Genomic DNA, 23086 nt, shown 5'->3' on the forward strand with positions numbered 1-23086 from the left:
TTCATTGTAAAATCCTGCAAAGTGTTTTCAGATGTTTTGATGACATGATAAGTTGCTGTATCCACAGCAACAACAACAACAAAGTTACATTTATAGAGCGCCTTTCACATCAGGAAGACGTCCCAAGGCGTTGAATAATCCAATGCAATGATTATTATTATATACACAATATAAAACAATTTTATATAGCGCCTTCTGCGTCACACTTCAAAGTGCTTTACACAGGTGACTGGGCACTAGCCCTGGGTGGGGAGATGACTGAAAACAACAACAACAACAACAAGATTTCATTCATAGAGCGCCTTTCATGTCGGGAGGACATCCCAAAGCACGGTCAAAGAGATGAGTTTTAATGAAATTTGCACAAAGGAAAGAGTTTCTTACAACAATAATCCTTGCATTTAGACATAGCACCTTATCATGTCGTTCAGACGTCTCAAAGCGTTTCACAGAATATACTGTAAAGTGGATTGACTTGACAAATGTGTATACTTTGTGGGCAAAACACAGCAGTCAATTGCGCATAGCAGTGTCCCACAAACAATCGTGGATTGAGTGACCAAATTTTTTTTTGGCGGGGAAGGGAGGATTATTACCCCCGGAAAGCGATTCGTCAATTGACGAACAACTGGGTTCCTACTCATTGCGAGGTAAACAGAGGAGTGCGGAGTAAGGAAACTTGCCTAAGGTTTTGTCCCGGGAATCGAACCCGCGTTCTCTTGCTTGTGAAGCAAACGCGATCACCACTAAGATCCGGGACTCCACAATACCATTATACTATTGTATTTTCATTCACTGCTCAGGCAATGCATTCTGTGATTTAAGCGAAAGCTCCTTTGCTTAAATTCTGTAGCATTCAGGTGATCCAGAATGACCTTTCACCTTTCGTCCAGTGGCCATGTACCATTAATTTGCCAGTAATGAGCATTAGTCACGCAACACGAACCTCAAAATATCTTAATCGCCTATTCTTTTATGAACAAAAAGGCAAACACACATCACCTTACAGTCACAAGGCCAGCCACGTGTTCTGCCAGTTAAATAACCTTTGGCTTTGAAGGCTTATTATAATATTTAGGCTGATGCTACAATCCTGCCCTGGGAATTTGCATTTATATAGAGACCCTCAAGCAGGGTAGCGTCCCAGAGCGCTTAAACTGACATTAACATTAAACTGAGGTCCCCTCTGCTGGTTGAGGCGGTTATATTCCGAAGGAGAAGGGAGTTTCTCCTAGTGTCCTGACCGACAATCCCCCACCAAATCCAAATTGGTCATCCACTTCATGACTGCTTGTGGGAGGGACATTGTTGTGTGCAAATTGACTGCCATGTTTGCCCACAAAATGCATTGAATGCAGCAATTTATCAACTCATGAAAATATTTCAAAACACTTTGCAGGATTTTACAGTGAAGTGTGACTTCCATCCCGGATGAAATGGAGGGAGTGGGGGGACTGGATTAAATTGGCCAGTGGGCTGGATGTGGCCCATGGGCCGCCAGTTGGACCATCCTGCTGTATAACTTAGAGGTTCTCAGGGCTGCAGGACTTCAGGTACAATAATAATAATCCTTGCATTTGATATAGCTCCTTATCACATCTGCAAGACGTCTCAAAGCGCTTCACTGTAAGGTGAATTGACTGTATATTTGTGGGTGAAATGCGGCAGGCAGTTGCGCACAGCAATGTCCCACGAACAGTTGTGAATTGAAGTAACCAATTTATTATTATTTTTTTTTTGAAGGAATTATTACCCTGAAAAAGCGATCCGCCAATCGACTGCTAGATAAACAGAGACGTGCGGTGTACGGAAACTTGCCCAATGTTTCGTCCTTCCGGGAATCAAACCCAGGTCTCTTGCTTGTGAGGCGAGTGCTCAAACCACTGAGCTAAGGACTCCACAAGAGTTAAATACATGAAATCCAAAGCCTTTCATCAACTTAATGCAGGACTAAAGCAGCCCTGGCAAACTGTTGGTGGTTTTTCCAATAAGGCCATTAACTGGGATGATTCTTCCCACTCGACTCCTGTTAACCATGAAAGCCAAAGCCCCAAATGGGGAGGGTAATTGTAGCTGGAGAAGCAGTGGGAAGCTTGCCTGACAGTGCTCTCAAAGGCAAGCTCTTTGGTTTTAACTAGTTAGACTCCAGTGGTTCACAGAATGGATGGACACTCTTAACACAGAGGCAGAAAAAACTTGTCCAGTTTCTTAGGACATCCTCCCTACGTGAAAGGCACTATATAAATGCAATTTGTGATCTGTCTCTGGCCAACAACAGCTTCCGTTTGGTAATCTATACAACACAAGGCAGTTAGAGAAAAAAACATTGGGTGGATCGGATTGTAATAGGATTATGTACTGTACAATTACACGTTGTGGGTTAGATGGAAGTGGTTTTCTGCGCTGAACAGTTTAACTTAAGAGGAAATGTACATTTATTAAGTGGTTATTAAGTGGAATCAACTCTTACGGAAAAGGCTTAAACTCCCGTTAGCTGGATGAGGGATGTTGGCTGAATCCACGCTGATTGTATATCTGTGGTGCTCAAACTCAGACTGGTTATTTGATGAACAACTCACATAAATTCAGGGTTCACTGCCAGTGTAGGTAGTGCGCTCTTTAAACTGTACAATGTACGTCCATTGTGGATAGGTTTGTTTTTATAGCACTTTATCATGTTGAAAATGCTCAATGTTTCACAAACAGTTACTGTCAAGTGTAATGACTTTTTTTAAGGCTAAAATGACTGCCATTTTGCATGGAAGTGGGACCGAGAAACATCTTTGAGGTGAATGGGTAATGAATGGCTATTTTTTCAAATCATGCTACTGAGTGAAACTTTAACGTTCACCTGAATTTTAGCGTCTCATCTGACTGACGGCATCTCTGACCATGCAATGATTTCCGCAGTGCATCTAAGGTGAATCCAGTGTATAATATTATAATAATAATCCTTCCATTTGGTGTCATGCCTTTCACGTCGGGAGGACGTCCCAAGGCTCTTTGGATTCATTATGAAGTGTTGTGACCGTATATTATATTTTATTTAATATTCCTTGCATTTGATATAGTGCCTTATCACGTCTTTGATAAGTCTCAAAATGGTTCACAGAATATACTATTAAGTGAATGGACTATATTTAGTGGGTGAAACTGTCCCACAAACAGTCGTTGATTGAGTGACCAAATTATTATTTATTTATTTTTTGAAGAGATTATTACCCCCGGAAAAGCAATCTGCCAATCGACTTGCTTACTGGTAGGTAAACAGAGGCATGTGGAGTAAGGAAATTTGCCTAAGGTTTTGCCCTACCTGGGAATCGAACCCGGGTCCTCTTGCTTGCAAGGCGAACATGCTAACCGCTATGCTACGGAATTCCTCCATTTTGTAGGCAAATGTATAAAGGTGTTTCTTGAATCATCAAGAAATTCTTCAGTCTTGTCTTGCAAGTCAAGGGCTGATTCACTCGACCTCATGTTTGGAAGCGAACAGGGAGTCTGTGCTTTCCTGTTTGTTTACCAATTACTGTGATTGCAGAAAAGCACGAGTGGAACACACTGCTAGATATCCTGACCTTAATCGAAGTCTAAGTGGGCGAGGTGGGGTGGGAGGGGGAGACGGAATAAGGGGTGATAAACATTCTGTACCATGGATATGCACTGAATGAAGGGTTCCTCAGAATGACATGTGGTTGTGCTTTAAAACTCACTTACTCACTCCAGCCATGTACAACCCAGAATGCTAAGGCTCTCGCTTTATATACTGGCACCGAGTCACAAAGTGAGCGTGTCTTTCCATTCGCTGTCTTGCTGAAGTGATTTGCTGCATCAATCACACAAAGTCTGATCTCCGACCAGGCACAGGAGAGGCAAAGATGCAACTCTAACATTTCCTACACTGTATCAAACAGCCTATTGCCACTCGTGGTAAGTTTTTCCATGAACAGTGTTTGGTAGGTTTTGGTGATGTTGTACGGTGTTTCTGTAGAATGTGTCCAGTGCAATGGTAGATCATAGTCAATATATTGGGGAGACCTGTTGCATATTGGTTAGAGCGCTCACCTCGCGAGAGGGTTTTTGGTTTGATTCCAGGGTGGGGAAAACAATAGCCAAGTTTCCTTAATCCATACGCCTCTGTTTGCCTAGCAGTAAGTAGGAACCCGGTTGTTAGTCGATTGGCGGATCTCTGTCTGTGGGTAATAATCCCTCCAAAACAAAATAATAATAATTTGGCCACTCAATCCACGACCAATTGTGGGACGCTGCTGTGTGTAATTGGCTGCCACATTTCACCCACAAAATATACAGTCAATTCACTTTACAATATATTCAGTAAAGCGCTTTGAGACGTCTTGAAGACGTGATAAGGCGCTATATCAAATACAAGGATTATTATTATCATCGCATCATCGAGACGTCTCAAAGCACTTCACAGGATATAGTGTAAAGTGGATTGTATTTGTAGGAGAACACGGCAGTCAAGTTGTAAACAGAAATGTCCCAAGTTTCTGTTTGTATAATGTTGTGGAGGTGGATTCTGACCCATATGTGAGAGTGTCTCCACCTGTGACATCCCCAGCGCTCTTGTAGGTTCATAACCAAACTACTCTCAATTATTGATCGACTTATTGGTCTTCCCGACATGAAAGGCATTATGTAAATGCAATTTAGTGTTATTGATGTTGATTTGTATTTTCATGTAGAACCTCCTGTGGGAAGGACACTATATAAATGCAAGTTGTTGTTGTCCCCCCCAATAGCTGAATGGGTGCAGAAGGCATCCGCTTTTCTCTTACAGAAAAAAAAGGACGAAAAATGCCTGAGACTCCGGAGCACTCTTGCTCTATCCCTCTGTCTTGCACCCTCCTTATCCATCTTCAGCACCCTGCTTGAGGGGGCGCTGTATAAACGCAAGTGGTCGTCGTTGTTGTTGTTGTTACAGTCCGCATTGAGGAAGCCAATTGAATCAAACCTGTCACGTTTGCCACCTTCTGCTGTTAATCTTGATCAAATAACTCCTGTCCCCTTCAGATTAGCCTTTGTGCTGCTGAATGTGCAGGCAGTGCTTGAGGTACCTAGTGAGTCAAAGGATTAAAAGGTGAAAGCAGGCCTCCAGTCAGGGCTGACAGTGTGAGGAGTCCCATTCGGTTTCCCCAGTGTTTGGTGTATTTTAATGAATGTGGGTGAAAGTTGAGAGCTTGAACTCTGGTGACCCATTGCAGCTACACCACTTGTGTGACCTGCACCATCTTTGTATCAGTGTTTTGACTAACAAATGGATTTCTCTCCGAAACAAACCTATGATTGAGCGACGAAGCTCAAGTGAAATTTGAGTTCACACGCAGCGGCGCTCTTAATCAGTGAGGGAAGAAACCATATCCACAAGCTTTATTTGTTTAAAAGAGAGAGAGAAAAAAATCAAAGCCAAAAGCACAAAGCGTTCCTTTTTAAGGGCTGTTTGAAGCCATATTTATAGTTCTTTTTCGTTTGCTCCGTCAAGGGTTAACTCCTTCCATGCCTACTTACAAACATATCACTGCATCATCATCTCAACCATCTACTCACGTGGACCTCCAACTCAGGACTCTTCCATCTCAGCAGCTTGGGACGTCCTCCCGACGTGAAAGGCGCTATACAAATGTAATTTGTTGTCCTTCTTCTGTATTATCTGGTCTGCAATAGGTTAAGTCTCTTAAATAATAATAAACCTTATATTTGTCACAGGACCTTATCATGTCATTGAGACATCTCAGAGTACTTCATGGGATCTTACTGTAAAGTGTAGTGACTGTATATTTTGAAGGTAAACACAGCAGCCAATTTGCACACAGCATTGTCCCACAAAAGCCAGGAAGTGATAGACCAATTTTATCTGTGGGATTGATAGCCAGGACACTGGGAAAAACTCCCTTCGCTTTTTGTATAGTGCCATGGGATCTTTAATGTCCCTTGAACAGGCAGATGGGACCTCGGTTTAACATCTCACCCAATTTCATCACCTCCAACAATGTCGCCCTCCCCCAGGGCTGTATTGGAGTGTCAGCCTAGACTTGTGTGTTGAAAATTACAATGTGGGGTTTAAACCCACAACCTTCTAACTCAGAGGTAAAGTGCTACCAACTGAGCTAGCCTGACACCTAGGACAAGCAGGAGGGGAGATAGGAGAGATTTGACAGAAAGCTCAGGTGAACAGGTCATTTTTTAGAAAGATTTTGAAAACAGTGATGGGTTTAGGTGGAGAGATGTTGGTAGGGCGTTCCAGGGATGTGACAGTCATATACAGTAGACTCCTGATAACTCGACCCTGGCTTAACTGGTCACCGCCACTTAACTTGCCACACTGCCTGCTCACTTTGCAAAATATTTGTAGCAATGTTCTGTCAGTCCTTTGCTCCAATTTGTTAAGCATTGGCCTTCTTCACCTTTTAACCAGTGGGCTTCAATATCAATGGATTCTCGAGCTACAGCAAGATTGGTTTAAATGGGGATAGTTTGCCCATTAGACAACTTCAGACGCACCTTGCTCGCTGGATTTGTCCTCAGTACAAACCAAAGGGAACAGACAGGGCAGCTACCAGAGAAATATTTTGACATCAGTATAATCCAAATTCATTTATAACAGACGAATGTTTTAATACATTGTAACCAGGGGAACCGATTCATTGCTGTTTGAAAAGCTTATAACTGATATGTGAGCCTAGGGCCGCTGTATGTTTCTTGTTACATGAATAGAAGGTTACATAAAATATGTTAAAAGAATCTTTTGCCCTGGGAGATAAATAGCGACGCTACTTAGTTGGAATGCCAAGTCATGTGTTTTCGTTTGAGGAAACTTAGCCTTGGGCCTTCCTTAGTGTTTGCTTACAGGATTTTAAAATCAAGTTGAAAGAATCACCCACGAATCCTTCAGTGCTCCGTGCTCCAGTTCATTTTTGTCTGAGGTGCCGTTCTTCAGATGATATGTTGTGTGTTGTGGATGTGAGTTCAAGTCCCGTGTCATGTCGGGACTTTGAGCTCACAGTCCAGGCTGATACTGCAATGCAGTGCTGGAGGAACGCCTCATTGTCGGAGGTGCCGTCCTTGGCATGAGACGATAACTCTTGTTTCTGTGTGCTTCTTAGCTGTCACAAAATACACAGTCACTGCACTTCACAGTAAAATCCTGTGAATCACTTTGGGAAATCCTCCCTATGTGAAAGGAACCTAGTGTCCTGACCAGAAATCCTGCAGATAAATTAGTTGGATTGGTCCATTTGTGACAATAATAATAATAATAATAATCCTTGCATTTGATGAAGCTCCTTGTCATCTCTTTGAGACGTCTATTTGCTGGAGATACTCCTGTGTGAATGGCACTATATAAATGCAAGTTGTAATTGATTTGCTTTGTTCCGACAAATACATAGTTATTGCACTTGAGAGTGATTTCCTGTCAAGTGCTTTGAGATGCCTTTTTATGATTATTGGTTGCACATTATTGATTGTTATATTTCCATGCGGCGAGGTCGGTGACTGATGCACACAACAACAACAACAACAACAAGATTGCATTTATAGAGCGCCTTTCACGTCGGGAGGACGTCCCAAGGCGCTGGACAGTTGGGTCGGGACCCGAGCATTGGGGGGAAATGGTCAGGGTGAGGGGAGGGAAGGGAGGGAGTGAGGGGGGGTAGAGAGTTGAGAGGGGAGTTGAAGGCTGAAGGTCAAAGAGAAAGGTCTTGAGACCGGCCTTGAAGGAGAAAAGGGAGGAAGCGGCGAAGGCACTGGGGGATAGAGTTCCAGAGCCTCGGGGCTGAGAGGCTGAAGGCCCGGCCACCGATGGTAGGGCGGTTGGGGCGGGGGATGTGGAGCAGACCGGAGCCAGAGGAACGGAGGGTACGGGCAGGTAAGTAGGGGAACAGTAGGTCGGAGAGGTAGGAGGGAGCAAGGCCGTGAATGGCCTTGTAGGTGAGGATGAGAATCTTGAATTCGATCACATACACTGAAAATAGTGGGCAGATTATTTGCGTTATCAACCTGTTAAGTGTACGAGGAAAGCCCAATCACGAGCTCAATCTGCTTCCTTTGTTCATTTCCCTGCTCAAGACCACTGTTATAGGGATGTGTAATGTAAGAGAATGAGCGACAATCAGGCAGATAAGATGCTCTGATAAAATACCTGGAGTTTCCTTTTACCATTGGCAGCGCCTTGGGACATGACTTGGTGTTGTTGACCAACTCACATGGACGGGGTTGGAGGACGAACAGATGTATATTATCTCCAGGCAACAGATCAGGCCAAGCTGGTCCTAGCTTTTTTCCAGTAATGACAGATCACTTTTATTGACTCAACGATCATTGAAAACCTGCGGACCTTTTACTGGATGGAGTGTCACGTGGGCTTCGATTCCTTCTTTGGACCAAACTGTTTGTAGGTTAGGGGTTCGTAACCAACTGGCACAGGGGAGTTTCTCTTGATCTCCTGGTGACCCCCCCCCCCCCCCCCGCCCCCCACCAACTGGTCATTCACTTCATGGCTGTTTGTTGGATGTTGCTATACGCAAAGTACTCAAAAATGCGCAGTCGCTACACTTCACAATGCATCTCGTCATCCTGACGTGAAAGGCACTATACCAAATGCACGTATTATAATAATAATAATTGGCTCGAGATTGTCCCACCTACTGACGCAGGAAAGATCGCTCGCTCACTGCACTTTCTTGGAAGGATGATGGTGGGGTGGGGGGTTTGGGGGGAAGAGACAGGGTGGGGCTCAGGTGGAAGGTTGAAGTGCTGCTCGTTTTCGCTTGGCTGTTGATACGATCGAATTCCATTAAGGCCGTTGCCAAGGCAGCTGGGAATCTCCTAGCAATCTGCCCGCCAATAACTTCAGATTTGCCTGACTGAGAGGGTAGCTGTGCTGAGGGGGGGAATGCGGACAAGGAACCATTGTGAACCTTGACATTGGCTCTCTGCTTCTCTGATTTCGCAGCCGTGAAGTTCACTCCAAACATTTGGTGCTGCGTCCTATTTGAGCCGCAGGGTAACACAAGATAGTGTGTTAAGTGCTTCTCCCTCCCTCCCTCCCCTCCGAGAATAGCTGTTTTTTGGAGGAACCTCGTAATGTGGCGTTTCTTCAAACTTTGGCCACTTCATCCTGCGGAACAGCACACACTGTGCCCGAGTAAATATTTAACTCGCTTCGGGGGTCTCGCTTCGTCAAAGTCGTTACAGCGAAGACAGGCAAAAAGAGAACCATTGTGGCGTGAATGCCCATTTCACGGCAGATTTAAAGAAAATGCTAAGACTCCAGCAGTACCTCAGTAGCTAGACAAGCAGCAGGAAAGCTTGCCAGACAGCGATATCAATGGCAAGCATGCGGTTTCAGCTGGTTAGACTCCAGCAGTTAAACCCAACGCACACTCTGGGATCCCCAAGCCTTGGCTCCTGCCAACCTGCACCTAATACTTTACAGGATTAGGTAAGCAGGAGGCGTCCCTCCAGGGATTTCCACGTATAGGTGGGATGTATGGAATTCTCAGTTTGGTTTGGAGACTCTTAAGCACGGTGATGGGTTTCCACGTGTGTCAGACACCCGGCTGACCCCAAAAAAGTTGGCCACACTTGCTGAATTGTCCCAGGGATGAGCTTAGTGTCAGCCGTGGTTATTTAATGGGAATTGTAATAATAATAATAATAATCCTTGCATTTGATATAGCGCTTTTCACATCTTCTAGACGTCTCAAAGCGCTTCACAGAATTTACTATAAAGTGTATTGACTGTATGTTTGTGGGCGTTAGCCAATTGCGTACAGCAGTGTCCCACAAACAGTCGTGGTTTGAAGTGACCAAATTATTAATGTTTTTTTTCTTGAGGGATCATTATCAGGTGTGTGGAGTAAGGAAACTCGCCCAAGGTTTTGCCCTGCTGTGAATTGAACCCAGGTCTCTCGTTTGCCAGGCGAGTGCTCTAACCATTGAGCTACAGGACTCCTACAGTATAAGAAGCCCCTTAATTATAGTATAAGAAGCCGCTTACTTGCTTGCATTTTTGAGGCGCAAAACTCAGAAAGTGTCTCAAAGCACTTTATTGGTCCCTTTTGTCAAGTGTAGTAACTGTAATTTGTACCAAGCGAAGATTTGCACCAGCAGCCATGAAACGCGCGACCTGTTTATTGGGGTGGGGGGGTTGTTGGCCAGGACACTGTGAGAAACCCTCTTCTCTTTTATCAAAATAGTGCCACAGGATCTTTAACGTCCCCCTGGGCTGGGCAGATGGGACCTTGGTTTTACAGCTCATCTGAAGGACGGCATCTGCGACATTGTAGTGATTCCCCCAGCGCTGTATTCGGGCTGTCAGCCTGGTCTGTGAGTTCAAAGTTCTGACATGTGGTTTGAACCCACAACCTTCTGGCCCAGAGGCTACTGACTGATCCAGGCTGATATCTGATAGCACGTTTCAGAGTGTTAGATGACAATGGGAGGTCAGGAGAGACGTCACAGCCAACAGATGTCGATTCAACATCATGAGCTGTTGCAGCAAAGCGCCGTTAGATAGTGATCAGGAACCTTGGCTGATTTTCTCCACCCTAACCCTGGGGCAGTGACGCTTATTATAGCCGTCTGACTGCTGCCCCGGCTCAGATCACTGTAGACCAAGATTCAGACCGGTTTAACTTTGTGCTGTGCGTTACCCATTGTTCTCACCAGTTAGTGTCTTTACCAACTGGGCCATTGGAGGAAGCTGATAGCTTGCCACTCGCAATTGCAAAGCTTTCCAAGGCAGCAGCAGAACAAGAGGGTTCTGGTTCAAAGGGAACGTGCAGGAAGTTTCAGGACTGGCACGAGAATGTGTTTCTTTCCACAGAGGATAATTAATGACTTTAATGGATTCCCAGAAAGGGAGGAGTCGAGACTCAGATACTGGACTCTTATTTAGGGAACAGTTCGATGCTGCAAAAAGTAGTCAGTACGGTGGATATTCTGGAGATCAAATGGGAGGTCAGGAGGGCCTTCTTCATCCAAACCTCTCTCGTGTGATCTTGTGCGTGTGTGAAAACATGCAACGAAACTCTAGAGAACGATAGAATGACAAAGTCAGGCAGTACTTGCAATTGTTGTGGTGTTTGTGGCCATATGAAACCATTACGTTTAAGACGTTAAGGTTGTGCAGAACTTTGGAACCTTCTTAAATCAGTCTTAAGTTGGAAAACTGAATATTTTCAAGAACTGGGGGGACAAAACAGCTTCCAAATTAAGAATTTTTTCCAAGGTTTCATGTTAGAGTGGAACGGTCTTTCAAGCTAAGTCTTGGTGGAATTTCAAAGCCGCTGTGTGTGAAGGACCCATTTACATCTGAATCAGCGTCTGATTCACAGTTGCTTTTCGAACTTGCACACTCCTTGACAGCATGTTCTTTCACATCGACCTTCTTCCTCCACTTTCCTGCTGGATGGATGTCGATTATCCTGTGTCTCACAACTTATCACCATCTCCAGTGTCTGCTGATTGCAGGAGTCTACTCAGTATTGTTTTGAAGAATGGACACTTTAGCAAAGAACAGGCAACTGTGTAGTGTAGAATCTGTCCACTATCCTCACGATTGCAGACGGCCAGATTGCAAATATGAAATCAGTACAGTTAATCGTTCTCTGTGTTTGTGTATATATCTCTCTCTGCCAATCTAACTGTGTGTGGGTGTGTGTGTTGCGCTCTCTGTCTGACCTGTGTGCAATTCCCTTGTTCTATCCCACGAGATACTGGAATATGAGGAACACATGGAACACAAATATGCAGGCTGGCACTCTAGTGCAGTGAGTATGCTGGAGGTGCTGTCCTTCGGATGAGACATCAAAATCAAGGCCCCATCTGCTTGTTCAGATGGACATTCAATATCCTGTGGCACTCCTGGCTAACAATCCCCCAAGTAAAATTGGTCACTCACTTCATGGCTGTTTGTGGGACATTGCTGTGTGCAAATTTGACTGCTGGGTTTGCCTACAAGTTACAGTCACTGCAATTTACAGTCTGTCCAGTGAAGTGCATTGAGACGTACTCCCGAAATGAAAGGTTCTGTATCACACGCAAGGATTATTATTTTGATAGAGAAGCGTTAAAGCCAGCGCTCATGTAACCAGTTTAGAAGTTGAAAGAAGACAGCAATTACTCTCTTCTTACATTGATTTGTAACAAATCCCACTGGTGCACAGCAGTTCTGCTTGAAGTGTGGCTCTGTTTTTCCATCAGGAGGCAGATGTTTTTCATGTGGTGTGGGCGTGAGGCTGGCACGGTTTAACGTGACAAGACGGAGAATCTTGTTCGCGGCATGTGTGGCATTTCCAGCTGTAGTTTGGTTTAGTTCAGGATTTTGCAGTGAATATACGCTCCACGTGAATGATGTTACATCTCCTGGCTTCGGGATTCAGCCTGGCCCAGTTGGTAGTACTCTGGCCCCTGATTCGGTAAGCAATAGGTTCTAAAGTCCCACATCCATGTCTTTGAACTGACGCAGTCTGGGCTGACACTCCTATGCAGTGCTGTGGGGGCATTGCATTGTTGGAGGTGCCATCCTTCGGATGAGACGTTAAACTGAGGTCCCACCTGCCTTTTCAGGTGACTGTTAAAGATGACATGGTACGATTTGAAAAGGAAAGGGAATTTCTCCTGGCGTCCTGGTCAACAATCCCCCAGATAAAATTGGTCACTCACTTCCATGACTGTTTGTGGAATATCGCCGTACGCAAATTGGCTGCCAAGTTTGCCTATAAATTCACAGTAACTACAATTCGCAGGAAAAAAAAATCCTGTGAAGCGTTTTGAATTGTCTCGATGACGTGATAAGGCGCTATATCAATGCAAGGATTAATATTATTCTATTATTACAAGGATTATTATTTTTACTCGGGATGTGACCTTTCCCACACTTCATGTCCCTTTTGTTTCAAGTGCACATCCGGGCTCCAGCCAGTAATCTTTCTCTCTCTCTCTGTGCTGAAGGCAGCACTGGACACGAGTAAATTCTTCTCTTTTGTTTGCCTGCTCTCTATCTTTTGTCCCGAGTAACCGGAAACTTTGTTTGTATCATTAAAACGAAAGAATAACTGAGAATCCCCATTTCTCTCATTCTCGCTTAAACAGGGAAGATTGCTGTCAGGGATTTGGGCCTCGTTATTTTAGGCCAGAGGTTTATTTTAAATCCGGAAAATGATTCTTATCTTCCTCTTCAACCGTGCCTAGGGTCACCACTCCCGGCTCGGGGAAGGTTCAGTCACTGTCAAGCACTCGGGGACTCTATCCTGCATGAGGGGCACTATATAAATGCAAGTTGTTGTTGTACCTTAAAGTAAAATGTTCTCAAGTGATGCCTGTGTAACCGTGCCACCGCATTTTGTTGAATATCAAGAGTAACTACAGTACCTAGTTGGCAAAGCCACAGCCCCAGAGCAAAGCTACACACCCAGAAGATTCTATTCCCGGTCTGGACTGAATTAGCTGATCTAATGGCCGTTTGTGGGGCATTGCTGTGTGTAAATTGGCTTCTGTGTTTACCCACAAAAACACACACACACTACATCTTACATCACAAGAAAGGTGCGATATCAAATGTAAGGATTATTATTATTATCAATGTGATAATTATCACTTCGGAAGTCCCATTCTTGGCTGGGATCCTGACTAACGATCCGGTTGAGATAAAATGGATCACTCATATCACGGCTGTTAGCGGGAAGTTGCTGTGCTCATATTGGCTGCCCCATTCATGTAGAAAAATACACAGTAACTCCAATTCACAGTAAATCCTGTGAAGCGCTTTGAGACGTCCTCCCGACATGAAAGGCACTCAATCAAATGCAAGAATCATTATATTAGTAGCATCATCACCATTGAAACAAAGACATAAATGTTGCTCCCCCCCTTCTTTCTCCCCCCCTCCCAAGTTACCAGACAGAACCAAAGGAGGGGCTGACTGTTACGTTCCAGTCTTTTCTGCTTGATCACAGCTGTAGATGCTTTGCTTGTGAAACTGCTGGATACACAAGCGCAGTTCTGTGCTATAAATATCCTGCCTGGGAATAACCTGAGGCAACAGAGTCTGACAGGCAGTAAAGAGCGATGGACCAGTAGAATCACCACGAACCACACATAACTTTTTTCCTCCTCTAGTTTCTCTTTCTTTTCCCCCGAGATCCACACCCCCACCGGAAAGATAGTCATCATTCTGGCTGAGGTGGTCTTCTTCAGGAGTCTCTATTGGTTAACTTTTCCCCCTTTACAAATCACTGCAAATTAGACACAGCATAGTAGTTACTGGGTGAAATTGTTGCGGATGTTTCTCATCAGAACTGCTTCTTATTCCTTCTCAGCCTGGCTCAGTTGGTGCTACTCTCCTCTGTGTCACAAGGCAGCGGGTTCTAAAGCTCCATGTTGGGTCTATGAACACACGTAGTCTAGACTGAGCCTCCAGAGCTATGTTGTGGGTACGCTGTGTTGTTGGGGGCGCAGTGACTGCAGGTGAGACCTTCCTCTTCGACCGTCTCTACGGTCACCTTCCCCCTCCTCCTGACTCGGCATCGGCCTCCACCGCTGAAGGACGCTCTATAAATGCAAATTGTTGTTGAGACATGAAACTGAGGTCCCGTCTGCTTGATCAGGTGGACACTGCAGATCCTATGGCGCTATTTGATAAAAGAAAGGAATCTCTTCCTGGTTCCCTGGTGAACAATGCCCCAGAGAGAAAAGCTGGTCAATTACTAAACTTTACAGTAAATCCTGTGAAGTCCTTTGACGCTTCACCTGACCTCCTTCTGATGTGAAAGACTTTACATCAAATGCAAGGATTATTGGGATTAATATCAGTTATTTGCCCAAAAGGGGCCCAATGGCCATTATCTTATTGCAGATTTTTGGAAAACTCGGTCTTTATTTGGAAACATAAAAAAAACTGCGAAAAATAGGCTTCCAGATTAAGACTGGATTTTCTACACGTTTCCCCGAGTCTCTCCCTCTAGTGGTTAGAATGTGGCTTTTCATTCTGAGGCACATCCCGCTTTCATGACAGCTGTGCCTTTTATCATTATAATAATTGCAATAATATCCCTTGCGTTTGATATAGTGCCTTATCATGTCTTCGAGACGTCTCAAAGTGCTTCAATGCGGCTGCCAATTGCGCACAGCAGCGTCCCCACAAACAGTTGTGGATTGAGTGATCAATTTATAATTTTTTTTACAGGAACTATTACCCCCGGAAAAACAACCTGCCAATCGACTAATAACCGATAACTGGGAGTTTTGCCACCCAGAGTTAAAGTTAGCCTTGGTGCTGTGTTTGTGAAATGAAATCTGGATTAAATCGCACTGGTATAACGGCAATAACTTGCACTTATATAGCGCCCTTCACCCTGAGCATTGACCGTTGGGAAAAGTGCCTTGGGACATGGGGTTTACCCGGCAAGGAAGCCTGTGCACAGCATGTGGGAGCTCAGTGTCAGCTCGATGCCTTGCAGGTTGTGACAGGCAGCCATTGCTTACATACATACAGTTCCCTGCAGGAGTCGCACTTTACGTTGTGCCTTTTCCACCGTCCGGAGCGTCCTATTTCCGATGGGTACTTTTCTACCTCTTTGTATCCCGTGCATTTATTCAGTAAGGAAAGAACACGATTCATTCATCTCACCCACACAGGGAGCACAGTGTCCTGTAATCGTACCCACAAGAAATTAATTGCCAATGTGTTCGGTGCCTGAATTAAGCTCCCTTTTAACCTCGAAGAGTAGACTGGCTTTGCAGTGTGTAACCCCGCATCAGAAGCGTTCCGAGGCACTGCCCTGTATGAAGGGCGCTAAATAAATGCAAATTGTTGTATTGTTGTTGTTTGTAGTAGTCGTGCCAGTGAGTGACAGAGGCATGGGCTGCTGGGTGTTTTATCATGTGGGTCCGAGCTGCATTTTACGAACAAGTTGCTGATCTGGCCCTGACAAAACCAGCATCTACGCAGTTTAAGCACTGGATAATGAAGAGATAAATTCACACTGAATAAAACTGAACCCGCAAAGTCCAGTTCCTCGCTCGTTCTTTTATTGGCTCAGAGACCCCAAATTCCGCCTAGCCTTAGGACTGTTTTTGTGTTTAGGATTGGGCCCAAATTTTTAAAACTCTTATCTTAGTTTCAAGACAGTTTTAGTTTTAAGGTACCTCCGGGATGCTTCCCCATGTGAAGGCGATATATAAATACAAGTTGTTGTTGTTATTGTTCTTAGTACATTATGTGAAGCGCTTTCAAATGCAAATCAAATGCAAGAATTATTATTATTATTATTATTATTATACATTGAGGCTCTCAGTCTAGTTTAGAAACTCCTTAAGCACGGCGATGGGTTACCACTTGTGTGTGAATAATGCAGTCTCAGATTAGGTAGGTTCTGCTAATTTAAGTTGTCTGTAAAAGAGTATTTGGCTGGAAATCTTTTTGTGCTTAAATATGGCGATTTCAACCTTCACTTCACCCCCTCCTGCTCTACCTCTGCTGTCTTTTCCTCCCTTATCTCCTCCCTCAATCTCTCCCTCCACATCCACTCCGCCACCCACGTCCGCGATCACTCGGGGCCTCGTCGTTTTGGACCTCACTATCATCGACAAAGCGATCTCGGATCATCACTTCGTTTTCCTTAACTCCTCAATCTCTCTTCCCACCGCCACCCAACGTACCTCTGTTCCACTACCTCTGGAAAAAAATCTCCCCCCCCTCCACCCTTCTTCTTGGCTGCCTTGGAGTCATCTAAACTCCTTCCCCTCTGAGCGTCCTCCTGTAATACCTATCCTCCTTGTTCACTCATTCTCCACAGCTCCCTCTCTTCCACTCTGGATTCCCTCGCTCCCCTCTCTACCCGAAACGTCTCCCACTCACGCAAATCACCCTGTACAACAGCCACCTCCGCTCCCTTAAAGCCCAGGCATGTTCCGCTGAGCGCACCTGGCTTAAATCAAACCTAACTGTCCCATCGGCAGATGTCAAATCCTACCGCTCTGTCCTTGCCTGCGCCAAATCGTTGTTCTACTCCCAAGACAATCTTGGAGGCTAAGAACAACCCCAGACTCCTCTTCTCCGTCACAAACCGACTCCTCCGCCCACTCTCTCACGCCTCACCCATCCTCACCTCAAGTGCCAACTGTGAGGCGATGCTGGACTTCCTCGAATCCAAAGTTGAGGGAATCCGCTCAGCTGCCTCTGCCATTGCAACTGCTACCCCTCCCCATCTCCTCTTCTCACCCCAGCTCCTACCCACTCCTTCCTCCACACTTTTGAACAACAACAACAAAATTACATTTATAGAGCGCCTTTCATGTCTGGAGGACGTCCCAAAGTGCTGAACAGTTAGGTGTCGGGGCCTGAGCATGGGGGAGGGGTGGTGTAGGGGTGAGGGAAGGCAGAGAGGTGGGAAAGAGACCAAAGGCACAGTCGAAGAGAAGGGTGTTGAGACCGGTCTCGAAGGAGCCAAGGGAGGAAGCGAGGCGAAGGGCCCGTGGGATGGAGTTCCAGAGTGTAGGGGCAGAAAGGCTGAAAACCAGGCCAGCGATGGTAGCACGGGTCGGGTGGGAGACATGGAACAGGCCCGCTGAACGGAGGGAGCAGGCAGGTTGGTAGGGAGTCAGCAAGTCAGAGAGGTAGGAGGGGGCAAGGTCATGGATGGCCTTAAAGGTGAGGACGAGGATCTTGAACCTGTCTCCCCCTCCACCACCATAACCTGTATGAAACCGACCACTTGCTCCCTTGACCCCATCCCTATCCCTCTCCTTACCTCCCAGCTCCTTGTCCCTCTACTCGTTGACATTGTCAACCTTTCCCTATCCTCTGGTACTGTTCCCACCCCTTTAAAAAACGCTGTCATCACTCTTATCCTTAAAAAACCCTCCTTGGATCCTTCTCTACTCCCTAACTACCGCCCAATCTCCAACCTCCACTTCCTCTCCAAGGTCCTGGAACGAGTTGTTGCTTCTCAGCTTTGCTCCTTCCTCTCCCGCCACTCTCTTCTCGAATCTCTCCAATTGGGGTTTCGTGCCGACAACAGCACAGAAACTGCCCTGGTCAAAGTGACAAATGACATTCTGTCCATCTGTGACCAGGGCTCCCTCTGACTCCTCGTCCTCCTTGACCTCTCTGCTGCTTTCGACACCGTCGACCACTCTGTCCTCATCCACTACCTCTCTTCTCACCTCAACCTCCACGGTGCTGTCCTTGATTGGTTCAGATCATACCTCTCACACTGCCTGCACTTCATCTCCTCAAACGGCTTCTCCTCTAGCCCCCGGACCATCTCATGCAGCGTTCCTCAGGGCTCTGTCCTTGGTCCCCTCCTCTTCAATATCTATATGCTCCCTCTTGGTGACATCATACGCAGACATGGGTTCAACTTCCAAATGTATGTGGATGACACCCAACTCTACCTCTCTGCCTCCACCCTCGATTTCAGGACCCACTGCTGTGCTGACAGAATGTCTGTCAGACATCAAGTCCTGGATGAGAGCTAACTTTCTTCAGTTGAACGTCAACAAGACCGAGGCTCTCCTGATTGGCTCCCGTCAGTGTCTCCACACCTCAGGCGCTGACAGCATCACCATCCATGGTTGCACACTCCACCTTGCTAAGCCAGTCCAGAACCTTGGGGTCTTGTTTGACCTCAACTATCCTTTCTACCCCACATCTGCTCCATGACCCGCTCTGCCTTCCCCCACCTCCGCATCGTCGCCCAGCTGTGTCATTGTCTCACACCGCAGGCCGCCGAAACCCTCATACATGCTTTCATTACATCGAGGCTCAACTATGCAGACTCACTGCTTGTCGGCCTCCCCAACTCCTCCCTCCACAGGCTGCAGATCATCCAGAGGGTGGGTTCAGTGGACGGGCCTTCCACCACTCTGAACCCACCCTTTGGAACTCCATCCCGAAGTCCCTCCATCTTGTCCCCTCCCTCACCACCTTCAAGACCCACCTCAAGATCTTCCTTTTGGACTGTGCTTTCGATCTCCCTGCTTCCCCACCGCCCTCCACCCTCCCCCACCCCGAGCCCCAGCTCGGGTCCGTAACTCTGTCTACCCAGCGCCTTGGGACATCCTCCCAACTTGGAAGACGCTTTATAAATATAATTTTGTTGTTGTTGTTATAGTTGTTATTTTAGAAGCAATTGCTGCTTTCAGCGTGCTTACAGACCTGTAAATGAATTAAGTGCCCCCAATGATGTAACTCAGAAGAAATGTGCCCTAATCTGTTAGTTTGAATTGTACTTTTCAGCTTCGTGCTAAATGCCTATTTTTTATGTAAAACACTTTACATCATCTTTTTATGATGTAGCACTCTTGAATTCATTAAGAAGGTGCCGCGAGAATAAATTGCCTTGCCACCGGTTTCGATTATCACATCATTGAAAATTGCTGTAAGAGTGGAGTAACCTGTGAATTTCTGGTTGAACGCTTGCACACAGCAATAAAACAATCCTTGCATTTGATAATGCACCTTATCCCATTGTTGAGGCGTCCCAAAGTCCTTCACAGGATTTTACTGTGAATTATAATGTCTGGGTAATTTGCGGATGGATGCAGCAAACTATTTGCTCACAGCATTGTCCCACAAACAGCTATGAAATGAGTGTCCACTTTTATTTGGGGGACTGTTGGCCAGTGCACCCCTTCTCTTATCGAATAGTGCTTGTTTGACCCTCAGCTATCCTTTCTACCCCACATCCGTGCCAATAACCGCTCTGCCTTCCCCCACCTCCACAACATTGCTCGGCTCTGCCACTGTCTCACACCGCAGGTCGCCGATACCCTCGTATACGCATTTGAGGCCTTACTATGCAAACTCCTTGCTTGTCAGCCTCCCCAGTTCCTTCCTCCATAGACTGCAGATCATCCAGAACTCTGCAGCCCATGTTCTCTCCCGCACCAAGTTCCATGACCCTATCACCCCCATCTTCGCCCAACTCCACTGGCTTCCCATCGCACAGAGGATACAGTTCAAGATCCTGGTCCTCACCTTCAAAGCTCTCCATGGCCTCGCCCACCCCGATCTGTGCAACCTACTAACCCCCTACCATCTTGGCCGCTCGCTCTGCTCAGTGGGCTTCGGTCTACTTCATGTTCCTGGCCTCACCCCCCCCACCATAGGTAGGCGGACCTTCTGCCCCTCTGCCCCCACCCTCTGGAACTCCATCCTGCAGTCCCTCCACCTCGCCCCCTCTCTCACCTCCTTCAAGACCTACTTCAAGACTCTCCTCTTCGACTGTGCTTTTGATCACCCTGCTTCCCCCACCTGCCCTCCACCCTCTCCAATCCCAAACCCCAGCTTGGGTACGAAACACTGAATGTCCACCACCTTGGGACATCCTCCTGATGTGAAGGGTGCTATACAAGTGTAATTTTGTTGTTGTAGGATCTTTGACAACTACCAGAACAGGCAGACAGGACATATCAAAACACGTCTCACAGCTGACTGGGAGCCCCAGCCAAGCAGTAGACGTGGGGATAAGGTGGCTTTTGTAGATAAAATAGATCTTACAATGGGCTTCTGGATGGTGGGGAGGGAGGAGGCAAGGAGGAGGTACTCTGGGATGGAGTTCCAGAGAGCGGGGATAGAGTGACTGAAAGCTGATGGGGTAAAGACTGGATTTCCACAAATCCACACGTTCTTAAATCTGAAGACAAAATGGTGCTACAGGCTGAAGCCAGGTGGAATTTCGGGGCTCTTGCTATATCTCCCAGCAGCCAGTTACTGAGCTTAGAGCGGAGTGGGGGGAGGGGAGCAGAGAACAACAACATCAACAACTTATAGCGTCCCTCACACAGGATAGCGTCCTGGATTGCTTGACAGAGGTGTAGCATGATGCCAAATTGGGGGGAGTGAGAGGTGACCGTAAGCACGGTCGAAGAGAAGGGTCGTCAGGCACAAGATGGGAAGGGAAGGGGCAAGCTGGAGGGCTAGAGGAAGAGTGTCAAACAGAGTTTCGGGGTGTAATGGCTGAAAGCTCAGCTACCAATGGTGGAAGGGAGAGCACGAGGGACATGCAGGAGGCTGGACCCAGTAGACCGGAGGCAGCGGATTGTGGGTTGAGGTGTAAGCAGGTGGGACAGGTTGGGAGGTGCCAGGGCATGAAGGGATTTGAAAACGAGTGTGTGAACATTCTCTTTGTCTCTCTCTTTCTCTGATCTCGGAACTATCCGGTCTTCGTGTTTGGTGTGTATCAGCCTCATACCCCAACTGAGTTGGGGAGGTAGTCGAGTGGGACCCAATTCAACCATTCCATGATGCAGACATTCAGTTCCATCCATTTTACTCTGCACTCTCTGCCGTTACATCAGTAACCAAGCAACACAAAACCATCCTGATGTAAGGATTAATAATAATAATAATAATAATAATCCTTGCGTTTGATATAGCAACTTATCACATCATTGCGACGTCTCACAGTGCTTCACATAGTATCCTGTGATGTGGATTGAGTGTGTATTTTGTGCTCAAAACACGGCAGCCAATTGCGCACTGCAGTTTGTTATTATGATCGTATCGCTCCTCCTAGGCTGGCTCTCTACCCTTCCTCCCTCTCCCCCCTGTCCCACCTCACTCCCCTTCTCACTCCCCCATTTATCATGAACCACCACTATCCTGTCCCAACAATAGGTGGGGCAGAGAAAGACGGTTACAGTCAGCTTGTTATTTTTTTCTGCCGTACGCTGGTATCTCTAAAAATAGTACGTGTGCTCCCTTGTAATGTGAAACACGTTAGGAATTTCCGGTTACTTTCGCATTTATATAAAAAGCAAAATGTTTCACCCTGTCTGTTGTGTCTTAACAATGATTTATGCCAGAGATGCAGACACAGGATACAGGCTTTCTACCTAAAGGAATTCAGGAATGTGATATCTCCAGTACATTCATCATGAGCTTGGCACATGCAGCCAACAAGGTTGAGCTCTTTCACTGGTCCGTTTTATTTTGGGTTGTGGCACAGAGTGCTAGTTAGTTGCTTTGCCCTTTCGCTGGGGGGAAGAGGGTTAATGTAGTGTGTCGGCTTCAGTTCTCCCTCCCTAGCAGCATTAGAGAGTCCTGCAGCGTAGTGGTTAGAGCACTTGCCTCGCAAGCAAGAGACCTGGGTTCGAGGCAGAGAGATTAATCCCTTACCTAATAATAATAGTCGATTGTCGGATCACTTTTCCAGGGGTTAGAATTCTTTCAAAATAAAAACAATAATAATTTGGTCACTCAATCCACCACTCTTTGTGGGACACTGCTGTGTGCAATTGGCTGCCGTGTTTCTACCCATAAAATATGCAGTTAATTCACTTTACAGTATATTCTGTGAAGCGCTTTGAGGCGATTCGAAAACGTGATAAGGCGCTATATCAAATGCAAGGACCATTATTATTAGGTGAGGGATTAATCTCTCTGCCTCAAGTAAGAAACAGAGATGTTGAGGTGAAAGTCGTGTTGCATCTGAATGGATTTGATTTGACTTCAAACCTATTAAGAAACGTAGCATTTTTTTTTCCAGTCTGTTACCAAAGATAATAATTAGTCCTTGCATTTGATTCAGCACCTTTCACATTGGGAGGATGTCTCAAAACCATTCCACAGGATTCATTGTAAAGTGAAGTGGCTGTTGCATTTTGTAGGAGAAAACTGTAATGGGTAGGAAGTGTTTTCCCTGTCTGCCAATCAACAACAACAACAAGATTTCATTTATAGAGCGCCTTTCACGTCGGGAGGACGTCCCAATGTCTTTTATGCAGGTCATTCAGAACTCTGCAGCTCGTGCACTGTCCCGCACCAGGCTTCGCGACCACATCACTCCCACCCTCGCTCGCCTCCACTGGCTCCCCATCCCCCAGAGGATTGATTTCAAGATCCTCTTCCTCACCTACAGGGCCAGTCACAGCCTCGCTCCCTCCTACCCCTCCGACCTACTATCCCCCTAATTACCTGCCCGTACCCTCCGTTCCTCTGGCTCCGGTCTGCTCCACATCCCCCGCCCCAACCGCCCTACCATCAGTGGCCGGGCCTTCAGCCTCTCAGCCCCCAGGCTCTGGAACTCTAACCCCCAGTGCCTTCGCCACTTCCTCC

The 23086-nt window shown here is 46.3% G+C and overlaps 1 protein-coding gene and 1 non-coding gene across 2 annotated transcripts in view; one reads left to right on the forward strand and one right to left on the reverse strand.

Annotated features, from left to right (window-relative positions):
* Positions 1–23086, forward strand: part of LOC103177232 (rho guanine nucleotide exchange factor 17) — a 207862-nt gene that overhangs the window by 54649 nt on the left and 130127 nt on the right.
* Positions 9900–9971, reverse strand: trnaa-ggc. Its single transcript has one exon. It is a non-coding gene; the product is annotated as a tRNA-Ala (tRNA).

Source organism: Callorhinchus milii, unplaced genomic scaffold (genome assembly GCF_018977255.1).
Source record: "Callorhinchus milii isolate IMCB2004 unplaced genomic scaffold, IMCB_Cmil_1.0 Scaffold4, whole genome shotgun sequence".
Taxonomy (NCBI): Eukaryota; Metazoa; Chordata; class Chondrichthyes; order Chimaeriformes; family Callorhinchidae; genus Callorhinchus; species Callorhinchus milii.